The sequence below is a fragment of the Coloeus monedula genome, assembly GCF_965178545.1.
Source record: "Coloeus monedula genome assembly, chromosome: 10".
NCBI lineage: Eukaryota > Metazoa > Chordata > Aves > Passeriformes > Corvidae > Coloeus > Coloeus monedula.
The window spans coordinates 20539548-20558461 of record NC_138790.1 but is presented as its reverse complement, the minus strand read 5'-3'; positions in this window follow the sequence as shown (position 1 = coordinate 20558461).

Genomic DNA, 18914 nt, shown 5'->3' with positions numbered 1-18914 from the left:
AGTACTGCCCTGAAGTATCTTTAGATACTCAGATATAAAATGTAAGTACATAACCTGCTGTAAAAAGCTACAGCAGTGCCCTTGGCAAGCTTCCCTGGCCTGTGGAGGGTAATTACAAGTGGAACACAAACACAGCTCCAAAATTGACCTCATTAGATGTCCAGCTTATTCTCATACAAATGCTGTGACATCTACCCATTGTTATAAGAGTACTTGTGGTATCTTGATGGAGAATTTTGTAACCTAATCAGAGCTCACTTGGCAAAAAATAAAAAAAAAGGAGAAGATACTTTTCCCATCAGTTCCAAGAAGGATTTAGACCCGTACACAGCCCTGCCAGGCCCCAGTTTCAGACTGCTCTTATCCTCCAAGTCAGGAGTGCAGCTGGAGAGGTGAGTAAACCAGAAGGATCAGCTTGTTCTGGATGGAAATGTGTCTACAGCAAAGGCCAGCTTGGAAATACAGCTTTGTGTTTCAGCCAAAAATCAGACAGAAATGGTCACAGCTGAAATGTTACATCAGGCCCCGGTAACTGTCACAGCAAACCACACAGCTGCTTCAGGTAAAATTGTGAATGTTCCTGTCTCCTTCTCATCAGTGCTATGGTTCCTGCAAGTGCCACATGTGAAAAGGAAGAAAAAAGAAAACATCTCCATTTTTAAGATGCTTTCACAATGTTTTAAGATAATTTTGTGATTGGGTTTTTTTTAGGCATTTACCTATGCTTTTAACGGAATTATGGGATTTATGTTGTTAGATCACCCTCTTTGTCCACATCAAATGATCTTTATCATGGCTAATGCTAGGCTAGTCAGAAATGTTTAGCAGCAATGGCTTGTGCTAGAATCATGAGTTCCCAAATATTCTCTGGAAATACAGATGTTCTGATAAAAACTTTAAAGCAGCTAGGTTGCTTTAAGGACTTTAATAAGGAGTTTATAAGAGAAGATTATGGAGAAGAGGGAAAACAGATCCAACAAATAATCAACTCAGGTGTGGATGAATGAGATTCAGGCATCATTTCTGCAGACAGAGTTTTGGCACATATGCAGAGAAAGAAAATATAATTCTACATTACAAAAATTATTGGACAAGAAAATGAGCAATTTTATACAGATTCACTGTTTAAAAATTGAGGTGAAATATTTGTAGTTAAATATTTATGTAAATGAAAGCTGTGTATATATCTCTGTGCAAATGATGAAGGTGACCCTGATTTAAGTCATTCCCAAAAAAAAAGAAAAAAGGAACATTTAAATATGTAAATCAGAGATGACCTAAGTTTAGGGAGGGTTATCAAAAATGTCTGTTATCTTTGAACATGAACATATGCTCACTATGCTAATGCTGTAGGCTCCTTAGATCAAATGCTGGCATATTTCAGTGTTTTGCATTGCTTTAAATTTTGACTTCAGATTTCATCCACAGTTTTCTTTTTTTTTTTTTTTTTTTTTGGTAAGTTTTTTTCCCCAATCACCAAATGCCAAAGTGAGACGAACCACATGAAGGGAGAAATTTTCCTGTATTTCTCTGTTAGACTTTAGAAGTTGCATCTTGCTGAACACTGCACTGAAAACAGTCCAGAAGAATATGAGACCAGAACCTGACAACTCCATAATTCATAAGTAAATGTAATGTATCACAGAGCATAAACTTTATTTAAATTTCCCTTAAAATGCATGCCTTTTAAATGGCTAAGAACAGAGAGCCCCAAATTTTCAAATAGATTGGTGGCTCAAGGTTGCTGGTGTCTATATGTACTTGAAGTCTTTCTTTTAAGAGATGATATTTGTCACAAAAGAAAACTATGATTTCATGTATTGAAAAAAAATTCCTTAGTTCCTGATGGTCCAAGAAAATTTCCTGCAGGTTTCTTCCTGAAAACTTACTGAAATACAATGAGAAGATGAACTTTGACTGCAGCTTTAAAAATCTCATTACCATTTGGGTTTTTTTCTTTGAGATTACTTTGTTAGCAATTTATATTTTCATTTCTAACATAATCCACAAAACATTTTCTTATTGGTTTAAGCACTTGCATCTTCATCTCTTGTGCCCCCCAAGAGCTCTTTTGTTAAGGTGTAAATATGTTCCTAAAATAATGAAAATGCCATTATCACCCTTTTTTTCATTTAGCTGCCCAGGAAGGGAACTGAAGAGGCATTTAGCTAAAAGCATACTTTTAGTATAAATAGATAACATTAACACAAGGATCTCTGCAGATCATTAGTCTGGTTGTTCTCTAATATGCTCTCCCTTGAATTTTGTTTACCAGAATACAGTGTGAGATAAATGGCAGGCACGTCTGTGAAGAGAACTGGAAGTTTTCACTCATTGCTCACCTCTCTCGGCACTGAGCTGATCCACAGAGTGAGTATTCATTACATCCTTATCTCCAAGCTGAGGAACAGCCCTGTCTGAATCCTGTATGGCTGAATCCCAGCAGAAAAGAACAGGTGACTTAGTACTAAGTCATATTGTAAAACTGCTGCCTTGTGTTTGAAGAATAGAAACCACAGGAGGTTGAAATGTTGTAGCATGAATCCCCAAACTCTTTATTTTTTACAGAGTGGTTGCATTGTCCACACTCTGTTCTTGGAATGTTCCACAATACCTGCAATGATACATTTTGGGAACTGGTAAAAACACTGGAACAATGTCGTAAAAAGATGTCAAAATATTTTACTTTAGAAAAAATGTCCTGATTTTTTTCATACTTTTTGAGACTATGGTATTTTGACTTTTTGGTAGAAAAGATTTAAAATATTTGTTCTTTGAATGAAATGACTAATAGGGATTTTATATGTGTAAGTATCCACTGCTTCCCTAGGTAAACTGTCCTGCTGGCTACCTATCTGTAATATACTCCTTTGAATTCGAATTTGTTAGCCTTAGCTTCTAGCCATTGCATGAAACCAAACTATATCCTACCCCTTATACCAACCATAAAAATGAACATTGGTCTAAAAATTTTACAAGAGTTTGCAAAATCAGCCAGGCTGCTGGTTATTGTGGCGGTGTTTCAAATTTGAAAGCATTTACAAGTAATTTTGATACCAAAGGCAATGGCTATTAGGAGCTATGGTGAAGTTTGGCCTTGTAGGGCAGTCTTGTTACCAACCCACGTGCAAATGAAATAAAGCAAACAAGCCTCAGCATCTCCAGTTAAAACACTCAACTCTGATGTTCTGTTGTCCTTTAAAACAATTCAGCAATGCCTCTCTAGCAGAGGGCTGGGTGTTTTTTGGTCAGCTAAGGGCCAGTCAATGTTCTTTGACTCAGGTTGTACTCTAATCTTGGGTGCTTTATGAATTTAAAGAGACCTGAGGGAGATTTGTGGAAAATGACTTGGCATTTTTCCATTACTGCTAATAGGATTAGAAAAGTGATGAATTGTCACTGGAGGTTTTGATATTTCCTAATAAAGAAGACAATCTGCAAGCAATACTTGCAACCAGCTGTTGCTATTTATGGTGCAACTCCATTTAGTTTAAGAGCTGTTTGTTTTTCAGCACTCAGAGCCTCCACTATCTTTTTTACAGGCTGATCCATCCAGGTTTGTCATCCTTCCTGTGTCCAGCAGTTGCTTTTGGAGTCAGAAGCTGCAGGAGACAGAGTTGGGATGTATGTTCACGTTTCATAAAAAAGGAAAAAGCAAAGCAGGAAGGAGAATTGTCACAGGTTTCTTAGCCTCAAATACTTTTTAAACTGACTAAGCTATTTGGGTAAGCGACATTTGTCCAGGTGATTGCTCCCAAACTGAGGGTCCTGTAATCTGAGGGTCAGTGCAGTCAGTGATGAGAAGGTTCAGTTGTATTATTTTATGGTCTCTGTTTACAGCAGGTACAACATTGCCCCTCGTTTACTTGTCATGAAACACTTAAATAGTTAGTTAAATAATGTGGCTGCATGTCCAAAGTTTCTCACAAAACCAGAATTTCATGAGACTTGAATAATTTTCATTATCATGTTTTGTTCACTGATAATAGATATGATGAGAAGGAGGAGATTTATACCTTTTCCCTGTCTGTGAGAAAGAGCTAAACTAATGTATGTGTACTTGGTCAAAAACCTTTTGAATTACACCTTTCTTGGTTAAAATAACAAAATCTAGTGTGTTAAATCCCTGACATTTGTGAAAAAAAAAGTATATTGAATTTTCTTCACCCAAAGCCACTTGTTTCCAAATTTTCAAACCATTTCATTTGAAAACTTTCTAAGGACATTCCAAATTTCATTTTAATTTTAAGCTAATTAAGTAATAATGTTTCCAGAGAAAAATACTAGTATCAAATGAATTATTTTAAGTTTTTATAATAAACATAGGTTATTTCATGTGTTACCTCACATTGGACTGGGAAATTTCTTTCCATTTATTCCTTATTTTTAAAAAGTGGTGTGAATGTGGTGATGTTAAACAAATCAGAGCATTATTTTTAATAACAGAGTGTGTTATTATTCAATGGAAGTGCCAAGAAAATATGTTTCCTCACAAAAAACAAAACTAAACAGTAAACAAAGGATATTTCTAAACATTCATCTGTGGACAATCAGCTGGTTTTGGTGTTTAAATTGCACTGAGAGTCCTTGTCCAAATAAAAAATGGTGTATGTTTAGACATAACCTAACCTATAGAAAAAAATTGGAAATACTCTATGACCACAGAAGAGTTAACACTTTACCTTGCTGACACTCCCTTAACACCAGGTAGTGTGTCTTGATAGAAGTTGATCCTTTGGTAAGGCTAGAACAAAAAAATGGAGAAAGCAACTCAAATTAACAGAATAATTTAAGGACTTTTATAACCCATTTTCACTGCCACATTGTGCCAGAAGAGCAAAGCAGCAGAAGTGATAAATAGATCATTGATTTTTATCCCTTTCAGAGCAGCTCTTCTAGTATTTTTAATGAAACATTAAATGATTGTAATGTAAACTGTAACAGAATGGCATAGTTTTATACTTTCTTAATTAGATGCTAATATCCATGTCAGTATTTGCATGAAAAGTGGTGTACTAAGCCAAAATATCAAGGTTTTTAAAACTCATAATCATTCTTCTGCTGATACCATCTGTCAGCTTAATCTTCACCTCCCAGAATTCAAGGAAGCAGGTGCCTTAGGGGGAAGGAAAAGAAAAATTTAACAGTTGTGAAAGTACAGTAAATTGAGTTTAAACCATAGGCTTGAAATCCCATTTGATTACATAGGCCTTATTAGTTATTAATTGTCAAAGTTGGAAAATAATTAAGAACTGCTGTTGGGGCACTGTCAGTCATCCTCCCTGAAGGAGCTGTGGGACCCCCTGCAGAAGGGATGGAGAGCAGCACAAATGCACGGCTGGCACAGCAAACCCCTGATGAGGAATCATGGAGCTGCCTTTGAGAGCACCTGGAGCACCTGAAATGCCCTCTCCAGCAGTGAAAATCTGTGTCCCCTCTGCACTGCAGTGGAGGGGATGTGAAGGAGTCTGAACTGTGGGTGCTTGTGCTTCATTTTTCACAGAACCGTTTGGGTTGGAGGGATCTTAAAGATCACCTCGATCCAAGCCCCTGCCATGGGTAGGGGTCCCACCAACTAAATCTGGTTGCACAGAGCCCCACCCAACCTGGCCTTGATTCTCCTTTGAGCTTGTCATTTTTACAGCCCTCCTGCACATTCATAACCTGCATAGAGCTGTTGTTTAGGACAAGTCACCTTGTACTTGTCATTTCTATGACACACGTCCCTTAGTGCACCATCAGACATCCAATAAGGAAGCCAAATCCTCAGAAAAACAAGGGAGGAGTGGAGCTGGAGAGCACATCACCTGCTGCAGCCTTTTCTGAAAGCAGAACACATGTGCAAAGCAAGCACACATCTCGAAGATTATCTCAAACCTCTGCAACCCTGCAGGGGCTGCAGGCCAATGTTCTCCTGACAAAAGAGGGTGCACGTTCAAACCTCTCCCGCTCTGAGCAAATCCTTGAACAAACAGCTACTTCACTAGATTGCCCTAAAGAAATTCCAAAGCCATTGTTCTCTCAAAATATTGCTGCTGTTGGAATTTCAGAGACAAAGGAATGCATCAGCCCTGTAAGGTCTGTGTCTGTAGAGCAGCTGTACCTCCACCAGTGGCACAGGTGGGACTTGGCTCCTCTCCCCTGCCAGGGATGGGCTGCAGGGAGGGAAGGCACAGGCTGAGCTCTGTGCCAGGAGACCCTTCACGAGCAGAGTGCTGTGCGTGAGCCCAATGTGCCCCTTCCACCTCACTCATGCAAAAGGAATCTGCTTCACACACTCAAGTTTGCAAGCAAGCCCATGTGCAATAAGTGGGAAAACAAGTAAGAATTGCTTCCAAAGTGCCAATCTAAAAAAAAAAAAAGAAATCAAGTAAATAGATTTTATTTCATTTCTTTCATATACTTTAAACTAGTATGAACACTGAAAAAAATATACAAGGCATTTTTAAATGATTTTTTTTGAACAAAAAAGAAATCAGTGTTTTAATGTTGAAATGCTTCTATTTTGTCTTCCCTTTTTTTTTTTTTTTAATTTAATTTTCTTTCTCTTTTTTCTCCCCAGGGAATACTTGCAGCTTTTCATACTGCTTTGAACAGCTGGTCAGAGGAAAAGGAAGAGCTAAAAACTTTATCTACTGATAGCTATTGTGCTGCCTTGCTAAGAACCTGCTGCTGTGGCCTTGCTTGCTTGCAAAGACGTGCCACAAACGATTCTAAAAAAAACTAAAGCAGGATGTAAGAAGTGTGCAGCACATTCATAGGAGGTGATGTTTTCAGGAGTCCCCACGGCAGCACCTGGGGAGCCTTGGTTTCAGGTTTTCCAGCTGGGGCATGAGGTACAAGTGGGAGGAGTGTAATCCAAGGAAGACAAAGGGGAGAAGAAATAATCTTCATATGGAAAAATCTTATTTTGGCATAGAAAATCAAAATTATTCCAACAAAATTTTCTTCCAGCCTCTGGAATCAATGAGCACCCATGGCCCTCTCCAGCTCCTAACAGGGCAGAAAATATCAGACAGGATCAGAGCTATAGCACCAGGCAACTAAGCTTTTTTTCATTAATTCTATTTTCATAATGTCCAAAATAAAATTAAGCATGTGGTTAGCTGAACAGGGTGGGCACGTTGGCACGAGGAGAGATACTGTTAGGTTCTAACTTGCAAAGTGGTCCTTTTTTTGCCCCAGGATCTAGTTTATGTATGTTAAATCTTTGTACAGAACAGCTTGCAAATTTGAGGTTTCATAAGGTCTTTGTATGTATGTGCATACATATATATACATACATATTTATTTATGTATTTATATAAAAGGCATTGTACTTTTATTGTACTTTGTAATATACATTTACTTGCCTCCCCACATCTCATATGAATTTTCTGAATTATTTGCCCTATGTTTGCTTTTCTGTGATTCCAGAATGACTCAAAGTGATCCTACTGAGCAAATTTCCCAGAGTCAGAGTCCTCAGATTGGCGTTCTGGTAAGTCAGTAGCACAAGACTGAGTTTTAGAGTACTTTAGAAAATGGGATCCCTATTTTTCTTTTCTCTTTCTTCCTCCTCACCCTTCATTCAGTAAGGAATTGCAGATTACCAGAGGGAGGGGCGTGTTTCATGTCTTTCCTTGTAAGTTGTTTTAAAGCTCAAGTAGTTTATCCTACTTCCATTTATTAAGACAAGACAGCATCTAAAGTGCACAGAGACACATATTCATTTAGCAGTGACAGGTCAACCAGGCTTTCTAAAGAATATTAAACTCTGTTCAATGTGTCATTCTCCAGGTCTTTGTTTGGTCCATTATGGGGAATCTGAATGAGGAATTAAACTCCCACATCAGATAATAGTCAGTGGTTCTGATGTGAGAGAATTTCCATAATTTATCTGCCAAGGTGAAATTCCACCCAGGGCAGAGGACCTGAGCCAGAGGAAGGCAAACCACATCAGCCTGGCATGAGTCTATTGAAGCCTCAAACAACATAAATGCCCTGGGCTGCTCCTTCCAAGGAAACTTTTTTACTGCAAGACATGGAATCACCTCCCTTCTGGAGAAGTTAATTGTGGTTATACCAAAGGCCAGATTAATTTCATCACCATCTTACCAATCAAAGTTGGGTCAATAAGGACCAACATGCTACTTCAAATAATAAAATCCCTTACAAGGGGAGGAATTATTTGCCCTCCCTTTGAAGTATTTCTCTTGGGAAATTAAATGAAGAAGGGCAGAAAGTGACACCATCATCTATTTTATAAATTCTAAGTGTCTTTTCATATTCATAAGCTTTTAAGCCAGAGTTTCTTGTCTTTTCCTGTTGTTTCAAAGGTGATTTGAAACTTTCCTTGTGAGCATGCTGGTCTTACTTTTGGGTTTCACCTACATATTTCTCTAGAAGTCCACTTTAACTCAGAACCTGGCAAGTAATTTAGCACTTATTTATTGAAACATGTGCATGAGCCTTAAAACCACCAGACAGTTGCAGCACAAACATCTGTCTTTTCAAAAGATAACACCCTGTCAAAATGCCCCCGAGCAGAATCTCTTCCCTTGGTTTGAAGTAGAAGCAGCAGCAGCTACAGTAGTTAGAGAGCAAGTATTTTTGGAAAGATGACAGCTGGGTTGTCAGACATTAATGCTGAATTACACAATGCTTGTATGCTACAGCAGAGATGTAATAAGCAATTATTCTTACATTATCATATATAGGGCTGCCAAAGTACTGTCTGAGAGGCAAGATAAAGGGCTTGGGGTCTGTACTGGTTCTGTTGATGCTGGGGGGTTTCCATCAAACAATGTTAAGTCTATTTTCAGTCTTGTCATCTAAGGAAGTATCAGCTTAAACATCTGTCGTGGCAAAAAGAAATCAACGAGTGGCATCTCCAAGGCAGAATTATCCTCAGCATGAGGAAAGCAGGCAAGCTAGTTACTGTAACTGCTGCTGATCAGAAGTTAGCTTCTTCATCAGCAGATTTAGTACAGAGAGTAAAATCATATTTACTTACTCTTCAGTGTTGGAAGTATCAACAAATTTCATTGTATTTCACATATGTCATTTTTACACAGCACTGTTAAAAAGATCACTGCGGTCTTCAAAGAAAGTAAGAGGTCTCTGGGTAGTATTTATTTAGATCTTTTCTCATCTGGAAAGAGAAGAAAAAAGAACTCCAGTCAAGGAGAAGGATGAGCAAACATATTGAATAGCTTCTTTCTCAGAGAAAACAACCAAGCAAGCCTAGGGCTGGAAAAGAGATGACTCAGGGTGATATGACACAGGTCTGTGCAATTATAAATAAAGAAATTAAGAGAAAGGAATTGTTCCCTGTTTCTCAAAATAGAAGAACAAGAGGACAGCAAATGGGCTGTTCAGGTTACAGGTTCCAAACGATCACAAGGTCATTTTCCAACATCCTGTTAAATGGTTAGTTTAGTTAAACTAGATAGTTAAACAACTAGTCAAATTCATGGCTATGAGCCAGAAATATATTTGAGGTTAAAAGTCCAGCAGCCAAATGGATGAAAGGAAAAAACTCCATAGAAGACTTAGTAGGTGTAATTTCTGCCTCAGTTGCAAAGTCTTATCCTTGTAATTTTTCCCTAGGTATGCGTTGCAAGAGAGTGGCTAAGACCTGACGTGGATGATCTCATGCTCTAAATCACAAGGCTGGAAATTTAACTCATTGCAATTGTCAGGAAACCACTGAAGTCAGGTGACCCATGCAGATTTATTCTGAGGGCCTCTCTATATTTTTGACTATCAGAGAAAAGGAAAGACCTTAGGAAAACAAAAAATATGAACAGAAAAGGAAAAAAACCTGTTATTTAAAAGTCTTTTGATTACCTTAAGATGCCACATATTAGAAATTCTATTTGAAATAGTTGTGTGATTTTCCAAGAAGCACCATTCAACAACTGCTACATCTCACCTCCTGGCAAAGCTTAGATAAGGACAGATGTGACTTTGCTAAACCAAGCTAGGGTGTTATTTTCAGTCAGATTCCTCAAAAAAAAAAAAAAAAAAAAAAAAAAAAAACCAAAAAAACCCCAAACCTGGTTTCTTAGATTTCATAGATTTCAGCTCAGATTAAGCAGTAACTCAGCTGGACAGGCATGAAAATAGTTGAATCCAACACAATTAAATAAATTTACAGTCATGTTAAGAAAGATCAGTGTGTTTCCCTTTCCAGTTGGGGACCATGCAACACCCAACTGCCCAGATATTTTTGGGAAGAATGAAGGGCTTCAAGCACAATAACAACTAAGCAGAAGCATTACTTAGACTATCCAGTGAATGAAATGTGGCTTATGCCATCTGAAGTCAGTTTTGTGTGGCATTAACACATAAATATTTGGTAAGTATGTCACTGAGAGTCACTAAATATTGTTTCTCATGTTAAACAGGATCTGCTTCCCCTTTCATTTTGGAGAGACTAAAACCAGGGAGATTCTTCTTCACTTTCACTTTTCCAAGCTGAGAGAGAACTCTGTGGTGTACGTGTCTGTCCAGCTGTGGAATTCAGATCACAGATTCCTAATACCTCTGTTCCAGCACACCTGTTTTCCAGCTGGGCTCTGGCTTCATCCTTCCTCTGGCTGACCCACACTTGGGCTGATAGCTGCCCAAGGACAGTCAGCAATGCCAAATATCCATTCAAGGGAGCCTCTAATGAATCCCCATTGTAATTCCATCAATTGTGCAAAGTACATGGATTAAAAGCTACTTGCCACACAGGTGAATGTTTTCTAGGGCGTGTATTTATTGGGAAGAAAAACTGACTAGCAGGGTACCTGAATTTTGTTCACAGCATCTATTCATAGCACATAGACACATTCTATAATTGTAGTCACTATTAAGAAAAATCAACAAAAGGCTACAGCATTATCTGAGCTTCTCCAGCAATTTCCTCTCACACATTAGGCATGCCTTATTTTCCTTTTGTTGTCCAAGGAAGTATTATTTGTATAAAGTTCAACTGTGCTTTAAATAGTTCTCTAGCCGTTTTTCAGAGGAATTAAGAATAAAATTACCTGTTACTGAACTACTGTTATTCCTTTGTTGCCTCAGATTCTCAGTTTCAGATGTGCTGGGGTTAAAAAAAAGTCCTCCCTAACTCCCCCAAAGCCCTCCAGGGAGTCCCTGTCACATTTAATCTTTCCCTGTCTCCCTGTTTCTCGGGGTGTCTTCTGAATAACAGCAGTTTTGTCTATTTTATTTGCTCTTTCTCTTACACACACCCAGTTGAAGAAAAGTAATTGAAACTCTGGCATCTCACCTTGCGGTATCTGTGTAGTTTGAAGCAAGGTGTATCTAAAGATCAAATTTCTGCTTATCAACAGCATAAATGTGATCCTGAGCCTGGAGACATCAGTGAACTCTGCAGGAGTTCACCTGCTGAGCAGGTGTTCATGGCCCATCACAGGAAGAGAGATTTGGGGTAGAAATAGCTTTCACCTCTACAAACTGAGTAGCTTTTTGCTGCAATTTGCACCTCTGGACCTACCGGTCAGTACAGAAACACCCAGGTTACTCTGAATGAGTCTGCCAGCCCAGGCTGAACACAATGCTGAGGCACCAAACTGCTGTATGTCTCCTTCCTGGATTTTGCTGTAAGACATAAACTGGGGATGCTGCAGGAGCTCTGTGTCTTGCCACACTTGAGCCACAGCAGCTGCATCTCTTTCTATGTCATTATACATAGACTTCTGCCTTACCATCAGAAAATTATTCCCATTTTTTACAAAACTGACCATTTGCTTTCAGCTATGCAATTTCGTCTTTTTTTTTTTTTTTTTAAGTAGAAGCTTGACTTTTTTTAATGTAAACTTCTAAAAATAAAAATTATCACCAGCGTTAAGCAACCCCCCTACAGGAATGAAGCAGAAACAGGCCAGTCAGACCTCATCAGACAAGACAGTCTTCTGTTGAGATAAACCACCCTGCTATTTCCCAGAAATTGAAGTATCTCATGGAAAACATCCCTGCATCTGGAAACAGGTCTGAGCCAGGATTCATTAGACTGCCTTCCAGAAGGGGGGAAACTTTAGCCCTGGGAAAGGCTTTGAAGCACTTGTGGCTTCCAGGCAGCACCTTCCTTGTGGCCCCTCAGCAAGGAGTTTCCTAGAGGCTGTGGGCAGCCCTGTCTGCAGGTCACCCCTGCATGGGGAGGGGCTGACAGAGCCCCCACCCTCCAAACCTGACCCTGTGTGTGGCTGTGGGTGGGGGAATTCTCCCCAGTTCTCCTGGTGCCAGCTGTGGTGTCCCAGGTCTGCAGAGCTGTGAAATTACTGGGAAGATCTTTGGATATCTGTCTGAGCTGCCCAGGATTTTGGAGAGCACCTTGAAAACATGTTTTACTCCTTGCATACCTTCATGGAGAAAAATTTGGTTGCACCAACAATTGTCTAATTTGAGGTCTTTCTATAAAACTGCTATGCTGGATGGAACAATTTTGGACCCTGAATTGATCAAAGAATTCTATTCCCTAAACTCCAGTGCTGAGCTGCTCTTGTTTCTAATAGTGTGTGCTTACATCCTCTTCTTGCATTTCTATCGATAGAGACACTTAAAGCTGATATTTTTTTTAACCTAGTAATTGAATGTTAGGCTTCTCAAAGTCTTTTCCAGGGATTTATGCTTTAATTTCAGTCTCAAAACCTCGCTCTTACTAAGCAACAGTGATATTGGGATATTAAAAAGTTAATTCTGTGATGATTTTTACTAGTCCCATCTTCTTTCAGAACCTCACAAATTATCATTTTGTTATTATGGTCTGCTGGAAACCTATTCTTAGTGTGAATGATAAGACAGGTGTTTGTCATTTTGAAGACTCCAGTAAAGGTATTTTAAGGCAGTACTTAGCAGCTTAAATTAAGTGTTCTCTAATAATCTATGTGGAATGTTCAAGAATATTTTCCATGCAATTATAAAAATAGACTAGGGAAATTATCACACATTCTCAAGATTGGATTACATTTTTATGTCTTATAATAGAGCAGTTAATTTCTGGCTATTTCTTTCAGGACCTAACCCCAGTTGCTGGCTCTTTCCAGAGACACAAATGGCACAGACAGCTAAGTAGAGTGGCATCAAGTGTCCCAAGTAGGTCTTGGGATGTTTGTCCCATTGCTTGGGATCACTGTGTGGTGGGATGTTAGTGGTTCCAGAGGGGAAAAAAAAGAGTCACAGTGAAACACCAGCCAGAAAATGGGTAATTAATGGATGGAAATGTTCTCATGCTCCACCTCTGACTGCTGACTTTCTCTGCAGTATATTTTCTTCTGCTTTTGCCCAACTCGTTTTGTGTTTTACTGTATCCAGTGAAACAGGTTGGAGTGTTTCCCTTGTGAAATCAAAATGAAGCAACTACACAGCCTTGCTGTCAAATCCTTTTTTTTTTTTTAATTTTCCCTTGATTTGAACTCTCCTATTTACGCAATTCTTCACAGTTCTTTGTATTTCCATTCTAAGTATTTCCTATGCAAACATGGCCTTAAAATATCTGCTGGCTGCTTTCCATGCCTTATGTTTTAGCCAAGCTATATCTAAATTACCTTGAATTTCTTTTTTTAGCTCGTGTGAATGCTTACAATTCTTTGGTTAGGTTTTTTGCAGGGTGTTTTAATGCTGTGCTTTGCCATTCCTCTCACCATCAATGCCCTCTCTCCCATCAGCAGCGAATTTACGGCTCTGGGATGTCCAAGGGCAGCTGCTGGATCACACCGTGAGGATTCCTGCTGAGCTCCTGTTGTGGAAGAGCTGGCATAGACAGGAAGAAAAGCTGCTTTTAAGGTATGGTAAGATAAAAAAGAGTAGCTGCAGCTCTGTGAGAAGCTCCAGGGTTGCTCTTGCTCCCCTAGGATAGTTGGCTGTACACACATTTTGTCTGGATGCCCATTTTTATTTTAGGCATTCGTTAGAATGGGGCCTCTTTTTTATAAGAGATATTTTCTTATTACAGTTGGTCTTTGATCTCCAAGTGGAGGTTCAGGCACAAATACAATTTGCAATTATTTCTTAACAGCAGAAATTATAATAGTAGTTGTATTGCCTCCTTTAAAGTAAGTTTTGTCTCTGCTAGTGAATATCTGCAATTTGAGCTATTGTTCCTCAGTTGAAGGTGGGGTTTTTTTACAATGAAGAATTCTATTATCAAAGAATTGAAGAGTTCTTTGGGTAAACAAACCTCCTTTAATCTCCTTATCCTTTCACTTGGATCATTTATTCACTATAGATCTAATAATTGCAAGGAAACCCATACAATATTTTGTTCTTTTAACTGACAATGAGGTCAACATAACACAGGTGGCCTTTTTCCTTCTTTCTCATTCATTTTGGGAAAGGTGTGGTGGTCAAAGGACACTGCCACAGTCCAGAGTCCTAATGTTCCTAAGGGCAATGAGGCAATGACCTCACTTTCTTTGTCTAGCTGTGAATTTTTAGAAGATTTGGGAAGATTTATTTTCTTGGGGAGGCCATGAATTTTCATTTCTTTTGAAATTTATTCAAACAAAATGAGCACAAGTCACTTTTAAATACAAAACTTTTGTTGTTTTTTTTGTTGTTTTAACTGCATAACTGCAGCTGACTGATGTGTTTTCTGCCTGAGAACCTGGGTTAGTACGTGGTGTGAAATATTGCTACATGACTTTCAGAAAGTAGAAAGCCCAAATATTGTTGCTGTGCAGCAGAAGTGATGGGGTTCTTGAGAATATGAGTGGTGAGCAGTTACTCAGGTTAATAAGCAGGATGTCTGCAGTCCACTAAAGAGCATTGGCAATCACTCAGACACCTGAGCACTGTACAGGTGCATGTTCACACCAGAAAATGTTCAAATATATTGCTGAAAATACATAACATTTCTGCGAATAAATGAAGCTCAGAGTCATGCTTGGTTTACTCGCAACCTAACTAACAAAAGATTAAATGTGAGTGGGAGATGCATGACTTGAGATCTAATCAGTGGAAACACACGGCAGAATGAATGAGAAAGTGATTAAATGTGTAAAATAGGGACTGGGAACTGGACTTGGAGCTCTCAGCATGTTGTTGGGCTCTCTCTGTGCAGCGCTGCACTCACTGTGCACTGTTCTGCCTCAGTAAAGGGGAGTGGGTGGCAAATCCAGGCCTGAAACCCTGTGCCTGGACATACCTGAGTGAGCCAGTGTTTGGTCTTTTGTGATCAGAATTTATTCCAGGGACGCAGAAGGGAGGAAAGGGTCCAAACCCACGTTCCTCAATTAGCTCAGGCTCTATTAAGTGGCCTTTCTGCATTTGCAGTTCCCTATATCTTGATAGATAGTCGTTAATAATTTTAATTATCTTCAACCAAAACAACCTGGCATCTCAATATGAGCAACTTGTCAGGGCAGGTAAATGTACAGGGCTTCATAAAGTTGACAGTGGCTCTCTAGGCAGCAACTGCTCTTGATGGAAGGTCCCCAAACTGCTTAAGGTGTGTTTGAAATATTAAAATAGAAATGGCTGCTTTGTTTCCTGGCTGGCTCCAGTTTGAGCTTTAGGTCACATCAAAGTCAAAGTGTATTTTTTAATGATCAGTGCTAGCTGTGGTGCTGAACCTTGAGGGATGATGGGGGAAAAGGGGTATTAGGACTAAATTGGTTTCTCTTTAGGATGCTGGGAAGAGAAAGGCAAGCAGGATCTAGCAGGTAGTGGCAATGATAATGTTCCATAGTCACTTTTCAGTGTACCTCAGTCAGAAACAGAAACAAAATTACTTCATTGACACTAAACAGGTAATATAACCTCCATGCCTGGCTTATTACAAATAATTAAGAAATATAATAAGAATACATATGTGGGAAACCTAATATTATTCACAGTGTCTGGTTGGACTTCAGACCATTATTGGCATTGTGAAGTGTGTCCAAATTTGAGGTTATTGTCCTTAACTGACCATGATTTCTTCCATCCAACAGCTTGACAAATGACACAATGGCAAGTTTTGGATAATTAAATAAATATATATAAATTAATGCCCAATATTTCTCCATTCCACTGTTCCAAAAGACCTTTAACAAACACATTTTCAAGGAAATTATAACTCTCTTTGTGTTATGAGTAATGCAATATTAAGCATATACCTCAGCTCTTGAATTATGGCTTCATCTTTGATGTTGGTGATCAAATATTCATTCCCTTGATTATTCAAATAATTAGACATTTTATCAGTTTCTTTGAAAAGCTCAGAAGTAAAGAGCCAAATCCCTTGAAGGGCTGTTCAATATTTAGTTTACTGTCAGCAGAAGAGTCATCAGGCAGGAGGATACTGAGACAGGGGGAAAAAAGTGTTTGTTGCAGAAAGTCTCAGATTTTCAAAGTGAATGCTTTACAACCTTTGCTGTGTTGTAGTTACTTCTTGGTAAAAAATTGGAGGCCAGATCCACACCTGAGGATACTTATCACAGTTTCAGGAGCTTTAATGGAAACAGAGCCATCCCTTACATAGATGAAGGGTCTGCTCAAGCATCCATTCTGCTTTGACTTAAGTGGTGTTTAAAGACAATACCATGAGGAAATTCTGCTTCTCACCCTTGCAAAGAGGTGGTGCAAGGCTTCTATTTTTATGCACAAAAATAGAATTAAAGATCTTATATAATTAAAACTGGAGATGTAAATTCCTCAGTTTCTTTATGAACATCAAATAGTGGCACCAATGCAATCCCAATGCTTTTAAGGTTTAAACTTACCAGTGGCATAAAAAGAAAAATTAATATTTAGATCTTTTTTATGCTTTATTGTTTCAAGCCTTCTGACTGCTGTGTGGATGTTGTGGAACATTAGAATAAAACCAGCTCAATGTTCATGCATAATGTGTGAGAAGTTCTTTCTTTGCTGTAATTTCTACTCTTTCATTCTAATTGTCATCAGCAGAGGATGCAGGCTATAGCTGTCTTGCTAAAGATAAATACAAATATAGCTACAGTATTTTTTGTTCAATTTATTCACCCTGGATATATACACCATATAAAGTGTATCTCTAAAGAAAGATAAAGAGAGTATTTCAGTGTGTGTGCAGGGTAGAAACGGGAGGTGTAGAATGTATGTGTGCTTTTTTGCTGAGAGACAAAGTATAACAATGATTTCCATCCCTTTCTGCTACAGATTTTGGTTATGTCTACACGGTCCAGATGCTTATGGAGGCATGCAGAAATAGAGGCTCAAAAAAAGTCAGAAATTGCTTGAGTTAAATATTAATTATTTCACAATTTCAATCATTATATGTATTATCTATAAAAAAAGAGTTCACCACAAATGCTTCATCATAAAATACTATTATACCTGTATATCACTGTGGGTATCATTTTATGTACATAAGTTCATAACAAGTTTGAATGTTTGAGTTCACCATCCTAAACTACCCCATTGCAATGAATAATAGACAGAGTTAAAAACAAAATGGTTTGAGTTTTTTTCTAACTTAAGTGTTTGAGATGCTTTTATGCACATATGAATAGTTAAATAATTTCTGAATAAAAATATGTGCTGTCCATCTTAAAGCACTACATTTTCAAGAGGCTTTTCTTTTTCCTTCATACTGGATCAGAAATAGAAACATTGCAGTTGTTACAAAGTAGACAAGGAGAAAGAGGACAACTGGGAAGATTAAAAGGAGGCAAGGGTTTTTATTTTCATTTTGGTTTTGCTACCCTTCCAACTAAGACATGACCTCACTGGTTTCATTCCTTCAAGAATTTTTTATTCATATTGAGAGAATCCAGGGTTTCTATGAAACTTAAAGTGCTAAAATAATTCTTTAAGCAGTATATAAAGAATTCACTGTCTTGCAAAGGCCAAATAAGTTCAAGTGCCACCAAAATAATTCACTGCCCTTCTCTGATGGACACTATCATTGCTGAGGAGGATGGGGTTTGCACAGATTTATTGCTGGCAAAATACCAGCAAAGACTGACTGGTGTCCAGCTGGGCCGTGGACTGGAAGCACTGCATGAGAAACAGAAATCAGGAGTCAAGGGAACACACTATGGAAGGGCTCTCCTGCCACAAAGCCCTGCCATCGACTGCTGTAACAAATCCACAGCCACACAGTAGCAGTGTTGTCAGTTCATACCACTGTCCACGTGGAACAACAGTCATGACTGCAGCTGAGTGTGTCCTCAGCTTCAGAACTTTGTAAACATCAGTAGGAAGGGAGGCAGAGTGTTGAATAGAGATTGAGAGTTCGTTCTTTGAACAGCACCTGCTTAGGGGGTGGAAGCAGAGCTTTCACTGACAGCTTCCTCAGCAAAATACCAAAAGGATTTCCTTAAGAGAGCCTGTGGGTATCCAGAGAAGACCAAAGAAGAGGAAGGGAGCTCCATTGTCTCTGACAGCTCAAAGAAGTGAAGAGCATTTGTCCTGGTGAAGAACCCACAGAGGAGATGGGATTCTGCACAGAAAACACTAAATCTGACAGACAATCAAGTCAACATATCTAACACCTAAAGAATCTTTCTGAAGCCTTTCTCAGTTTTCTTTCTTTTTGGGGGGGTTGTGATGTCTGAATAGAGTGAATTTGAAACTGAGCCAATGGTCCTTAATCACAGCAAGATTTTGCAGAGAAGCCTGCAATACGAGCAAGAAATAGAGACAAATATTCTGCTTGAAAGCAGCTGATTAAACATGTAACTTCTTTAATGCGGAGATGTGAGTAAACAGAATCCTAAGTGGAAATTCAATATATTTTTGTATTATTTCATACACCAAGATGTAACCTTTATAGTTCTCAAGTGTTTAGAAAGCTGGATGCATAGTTCTAGAACAGACCTTGTCCTACAGGAACTGCTGAGCACAGCTTTTATATTGTTGTACCAATGCAATTTATTTACTGTGAAATGTTCACATTATTGAATCCTATTTTTCTCCCAGCTGGTCACACCATGGAAAGCAAACCATCCAGTTTAAAT